Genomic DNA, 6,891 nt, shown 5'->3' on the forward strand with positions numbered 1-6,891 from the left:
AATTTTTTTCCTAAGTATTTCTTGCTGCATCCATATAAAGCTTCAGTTTGAGGTTTTCTGAGAATAACAATAGTGACTGTAAGAGTACCAGGATAGCAAATGCAAATTTTCTAGTAAAATGGTACAAATTCTTACACAATTTAAAAGGTACATCTAAGTCTGAAGCCTGCCTTACAAATGTTTCCAAAGATTCTCTGCAAACATTCCAGAAAATCATTTCAAAGCAAGACCCTGGCTATAATCTTGATACTTGAAATATCTTTGCAGAAGGGGAAAGAATGGGAAAGAAGGTGAGAATCTCCCCCCCAGAAAACAAAATGAATGTATAAGATGTTAGAATTTAAAACCATTGAAACAGAAAGACATAAACATTCTATTTTTACCCCCAGAATTTTGAAGCTTAAAAGGTTCTGCAAAGTAACAAGTATTTCTGTATACTAGTTTAACTTCTTAAAGAGACACATATGTCAAAGAACCAGGAGATAGGGGGTTTGTCGGGGGAATAGCTCTGGTGCTACAAAGAAGGTGTGCCGTGCATTTCTCACTTCAAAACTCAAAGTTACCATCTTTCTAGGGAATGGGGTTTCCTGAGCAGTGAGGGTGGAAATATGTTCCATGGCAGTTTGAGAATGAAGAAATCACATGCTCATCTGCTGAGCATGTAAAAAAGAATTATTAATTTCAACTTATGGTTGTATTATTTTTATTTCAGTCACACAAACTAAAGTGGTTTCCCCAAAACAAATGCTGGGAGAAAAATGGGAAAACAACTCCAATAATTATCCTCTGAAACAAATTCCAACCTCTATTTTTAGTTTTTTTTAAAAAAAAGAAGAAGCAAGGTTGGGGAACAGACTTAAAGGAAACACCTCCTTGACAGTTTCAGGGCATGAAACTTTGAAGGAAAAAACCTGCAATGTGTCAGAAATGCCCAAATCTTAAAGCAAACATCACAAGATAGATGGCAGCACAAGAAAACCACTCTAGAAATGCTTGAATTACCCTTAAAACAGGAACAAAGACCACCATGTTCAGCTACACTTAGACAAATCATTCAGAATCTTTCAGATGAAATAGCATTGACCTTTTCCTAGGAATCAAGTCCCCAGTAACCAACACTGTCAGAAAACTGAAAAGCCCCAAGGTTTCTGCCTCTAGAATGGTGGCTAAAACAAGTGAGGTAATGACTAACTCTAATTTTACCTAAAGAAGAGAATTTCAAATGATTACAAAAGACATGATTCATGGGATTATTCTTCTACCTGCCTAGTCCCAATTTTCTTTTCTTTTTTTTAAAAATTTATTAACTGAAAATTAGAAATAGGACACCAATTCACAAGGCCAATACAAGGCAGCAGCAAGGGGGTCTTCCCATCAAAGTCTCTTGCAAGGCCTGACCAGAGCCACCCTTCACTGCTTCCCAGCTTGCGGCCTGTTTATTTCTCCTGCTGTCCTCTTCTGCTGCCTGGAATCCCACCTCAGCCTCGACCTCCAAACACACCTCGGCCACCTCTCCCTGCACCATGCCCCTTCTGCTGCTTCTGCTGTTGCACACCACCCTGACCTCTGCCCTTGGATACCACCTCTTCTTTTACCATGTCAATAATCTCATCAGGAATCCACAAGTATTTAATGGTGCTGCCTCGGATGTAACACTCAGGCATGCGCCAGAACTTATCACCATCCCTGGATGTACAGATGACCTCTCTCAAATTGATGTTCATCCAGTTATCACAGCTCACAAGGTGCCCATTGTAGGTTTCACCATTTTTTAGTTCCACCAACATGGGGTGATTCTGAGCAGTCTTCAATAAGGATAAGGGTAGCATGGTGCTGGTGGCGCCGGACCGCGGGGGTCACTTCCGAACTATAAGTCTTTTTGAGAGAATATACTTAGTCAGAAGTGATGGACACTCATGACTTTTCTGTGATCCAGATAGAATGATTTCAAAAAATTATCTCCTTAAAAAGGGGGACAGTAAGGAAACGGGAGGATGGAGAAAATTCAATGCGGTAAATCACATTACATTAAGAGGTATAAAAGACCTGTTGCAATAGAGGGGAAGAAAGAAGGAGGTTAGAACCACCTGAATCATCTTCTCATCAGACTTGGCTTAAAGTTAACTTATACACACATTCAGTTAAGTTAAAAAAACTTATCTTACCTTTCAAGTATTAGAAGGGGAAAGGGGGAGAAAAGGGGAAACTGACAGAAGGTAGGGAAGGAGGAAAGGGAAAAGGAAAAGAAAGGGGAGGGGGGGTTGATAAAGGAAGGCAAATACTGGGGAATATGGATAAAGGGAAATAGCGGAAAAATACAGAGGGAAGATAGCATGGAGGACAGTAAAGAGTTAGTAATTATAACTTTGAATGTGAATGGTATGAATTCTCCCTTAAAACATAAGCAAATAGCAGAGTGGATTAAAAACCAGAATCCTACAATGTGCTGCTTACAAGAAACTCATTTGAAGCAGAGAGATACATATAGAATAAAAGTAAAAGCTTGGAGTAAAATATATTTTGATTCAGCTAATGTGAAAAAAGCAGGGAATGCAATCATCTCAGACAAAGCAGCTGCAAAAATAGATAGCATTGAAAGAGATAAGGAAGGAGGCAGCTATGTGGTGCAGTGCATAGCTCTGGAGTCAGGACCACCTGAGTTCAAATCCAGCCTCAGAGACTTAATAATTACTTAGCTGTGTGGCCATGGGCAAGCCACTTAAACCCACTGTTTTGCAAAAAACTAAAAAAAAACCCCATTAAATAAAATAAAAACAAGTTTAAAAAAAAGATAAGGAAGGAAACTATATCCTTCTAAATGGTACCATTGACAATAAAGTAATTTCAATATTAAATATGTATGCAATTAATGGTATAGCATCCAGATTCTTAGAGGAGAAGTTGAAAGAGCTACAGAAAGATGGAGATACCAAAACTCTACTAGTGGGAGACCTCAACCTCCCACTCTCAGATTTAGATAAATCTAATCATAAAATAAACAAGGAAGTTAAGGATGTAAATAGATTGTTAGAGAACTTAGATATGATGTGGAGGATTTTGAATGGGGATAGAAAGGAATATACTTTTTTCCTGCACTACATGGCACCCCAAAATTGACCAGGTACTAGGGCATAAAAACCTAATGATCAATTGGAGAAAGGCAGAAATAGTGAATACATCTTTCTCAGATCATAATGCAGTAAAAATCATATGCAATATTGCACCAGGGAGATATAAAGCCCAAACTAATTGAAAACTTAATAACCTCATTTTAAAGAATGAGTAGATCAAACAATAAATTATAGAAAGAATTAATTATTTCATCCTAGATAATGACAATAATGAAACAACATACCAAAACCTATGGGATACACTCAAGGCAGCGGTCAAGGGCCATATTATATCTTTAAATGCTTACATGAATAAATTAGAGAAAGAGGGAAATCAATGAACTAAATATGCAACTAAAATATTAGAGAAAGAACAAATTAAAAACTTCCCAATTAAATATCAAATTAGAATTTCTAAAAATTAAAGGAGAAATTAATAAAATCAAAAGCAAGAAAACTATTGAACTAATAAATAAAACCAAGAGCTGGTTTTATGAAAAGACCAATAAAATTAATAAACCTCTGGTCAATTTGATTTTAAAAAAAAGAAAGAAGAAAACCAAATTGCCAGCATCATAAATGAAAAAGGTGAACTTACCACCAATGAGGAGGAAATTAAAGTAATAATTCAGAATTATTTTGCCCAACTCTATGACAATAAATTTGATAATCTAAGTGAAATGGTTGAATGTTTTATATATAAGTTGCCCAGATTAAATGAAGAAGAAATTAAATACCTAAATAACCCTATCTCAGAAAAAAAGAAATTCAACAAGCCATTATTGAACTCCCTAAGAAAAAAATCTCCAGGGCCAGATGGATTCACAAGTGAATTCTATCAAACATTTAAGGAATAATTACTTCCAATTTTATATAAATTCTTTGAAAAAATAGGTGAAGGTGGAATGGTGCCTAACTCTTTCTACAACACCAATGTGGTGCTGATAACTAAAGCAGGAAGAGTTAAAACAGAGAAAGAAAATTATAGACCTGTATCCCTGATGAATATAGATGCAAAAATCTTAAATAAAATCTTAGCAAAATGATTACAACAAATTATCACTAGGATAATACACTATGACCAAGTAGGATTTATGCCAGGAATGTAGGGTTGGTTCAATATTAGGAAAACAGTATAATTAATTATATCAATAACAAACATATCAGAAATTATATGATTATATCAATAGATGCTGAAAAAACTTTTGACAAAATACAGCACCCATTCTTACTAAAAACACTAGAAAGTGTAGGAATAAATGGATTGTTCCTTAGAATAATAAGTAGTATCTATCTGAAACCATCAACAAGCATTATATACAATGGGGATAGACTAGAGGCATTCCCAATAAGATCAGGGGTGAAACAAGGATGCCCATTATCACCACTACTATTCAATAGTGTATTAGAAATGTTAGCTTCAGCAATAAGAGAAGAAAAAGAAATTGAAGGAATTAGAATTGAGGAAGAGACAAAACTCTCACTCTTTGAAGATGACATGATGGTATACCTAGAGAATCCCAAAAAATCATCTAAAAGAACTACTAGAAATAATTAGCAACTTTAGAAAAGTTGCATGATATAAAATAAACCCTCATAAATCCTCAGCATTTCTTTATTATGACTAGCAAGATGCAGCAGAAAGAGCTACAAAGAGAAATTATATTCAAAGTAGCCTCAGATAATATAAAATACCTAGAAGTATATCTGCCAAGGAAGACTCAAAAACTTTTTGAAAAGTATTACAAAACACTTCTCACACAAATAAAATTAGATTTAAATAACTGGGCAAACCAACTGCTCATGGATAGGTAGAGCTAAGATGATAAAAATGACAATTCTACCAAAACTAAACTTCCTGTTTAGTGTTCTACCAATCAAAATTCCAAAAAATTACTTTAATGAGTTAGAAAAAGTTGTAAGTAAATTCATATGGAGAAATAAAAAATTAACAATTTCCAGGGATTCAATGAAAACAGTGCAAAAGAAGGTGGCTTAGTCTTACCAGATCTAAAGTTTTATTATAAAGTGTCAGTCATCAAAACTGTTTAAGAAATAAAGTGGTTGACCAGTGGAATAGACTAGGTGCAATAGAAGGAAATTATTGTAGTAATCTGTTTGATAAACCCAAAGAGTCCAGCTTTTGGGATAAAAACTGTCTCTTCAGTAAAAACTGTTGGGAAAATTGGAAGTCTGTATGGAAGAAACTTCGATTAGAACAACACCTCACACTCTATACTAAGATAAGGTCCAAATGGTTATAGGATTTAGAGATAAAACACCATATTATAAGCAAATTAGAAGATCAAGGACTAGTTTACCGTCAGATCTATGGAAAGGGAAGCAGTTTATGCCCAAGAAAGAGATGGAGAACATCTTTAAAAGCAAACTAAATAATTTTGATTACATTAAATTTAAAAACTTTTGAACAGACAAAACCACTGTAACTAAGATGAAAAGAAATGTAATAAATTGGGAAACAATTTTTACAACTAGTATTTCTGACAAAGAACTCATTTCTAACATATACAGAGAACTAAGTCAAATTATCAAAAAAAAAAGCCATTCCCCAATTGACAAATGGTCAAATGATATGCAAAGGCATTTTACAAATGAGGAAATCAAAGGGATCCATAGTCATATTTAAAATTGCTCCAAATCATTACTTATAAGAGAAATGCTAATTGAAGCTTCTCTCAGGTATCACCTCACATCTCTCAGACTAGCCAATATGACCTGAAAGGACAATGATCAATGTTGGAAGGGATGTGGGAAATCTGGGACACTAATGCATTGTTGGTGGAGCTGTGAACTCATCCAACCTTTCTGGAGAACAATTTGGAATTATGCCCAAATGACAATAAAAATTTGCATACCCTTTGATCTAGCAATACCACTACTAGGTCTATAGCTTGAAAAAATTATGAAAAAGGGTAAAAACGTCACTTGTACAATAATATTCACAGCAGCCCTGTTTGTAGTTGCAAAGAATTGAAAGTTAAGTAAATGTACTTCAGTTGGGGAATGACTTAACATATTGTGGTATAAGTATGTCATAGAACACTATTGTTCTATTAGAAACCAGGAGGAATTGGAATTCAGGGAAGCCTGGAAGGATTTGCATAAACTGATGCTGAGCAAAATGAGCAAAACCAGAAAAACATTGCATATCCTAACAGCAACATGCAGGTGATGAAGAACCTTGAAGGACTTGCTCATCTCATCAGTGTAACAATCAGAGACAATTTTGGACCATCTGTGATGGAGAATGCAATCTATATCCAGAGAAAGATTTGTGGAGTTTGAACAAAGATCAAAGACAATTACCTTTAATTTATAAAAACCCAGTATCTTATTATGCAACTTTACTATCTGTTATGCTTTATTCTTTTTCCTTAAGGATATGATTTCTCTCTCATCATATTCTACTTCAATCAATGTATACCATGGAAACAATGCAAGGACTAGCAGATTGCCTTTTTGGGGGATGGGGGAAGGGAAGCAAGATTAGGGGAAAAATTATACAACTCAAAATAAAAAATATTTCTAAGAAAAAATATATCAAAGATCCACTGAATAATCAAAATATATTTTTTGCTAAGAAGGAGAAAGTTATAGTAGCACATGGCTTGGGTCTTTAGAAAACTGTTTGAGTTGCTTGGAAAATATATTTTGCCCACTCTTTGGAAGCTGAAACCTCTGACATAGAATTAGCATAATCATCAGTACCTATTAGATTACTATATTCCATAAAATAGTTTTCAATTTGAGAGGTCATAAC

The 6,891-nt window shown here is 34.6% G+C and overlaps 1 pseudogene; it reads right to left on the minus strand.

Annotated features, from left to right (window-relative positions):
- Positions 1 to 1,478: 1,478 nt before the first annotated feature.
- On the minus strand, positions 1,479 to 1,847 carry LOC141516329 (U6 snRNA-associated Sm-like protein LSm4 pseudogene; annotated as a pseudogene).
- Between the last annotated feature and the right edge of the window lie 5,044 nt (positions 1,848 to 6,891).

The sequence above is a fragment of the Macrotis lagotis genome, chromosome 3 (genome assembly GCF_037893015.1).
Source record: "Macrotis lagotis isolate mMagLag1 chromosome 3, bilby.v1.9.chrom.fasta, whole genome shotgun sequence".
Lineage (NCBI taxonomy): Eukaryota > Metazoa > Chordata > Mammalia > Peramelemorphia > Peramelidae > Macrotis > Macrotis lagotis.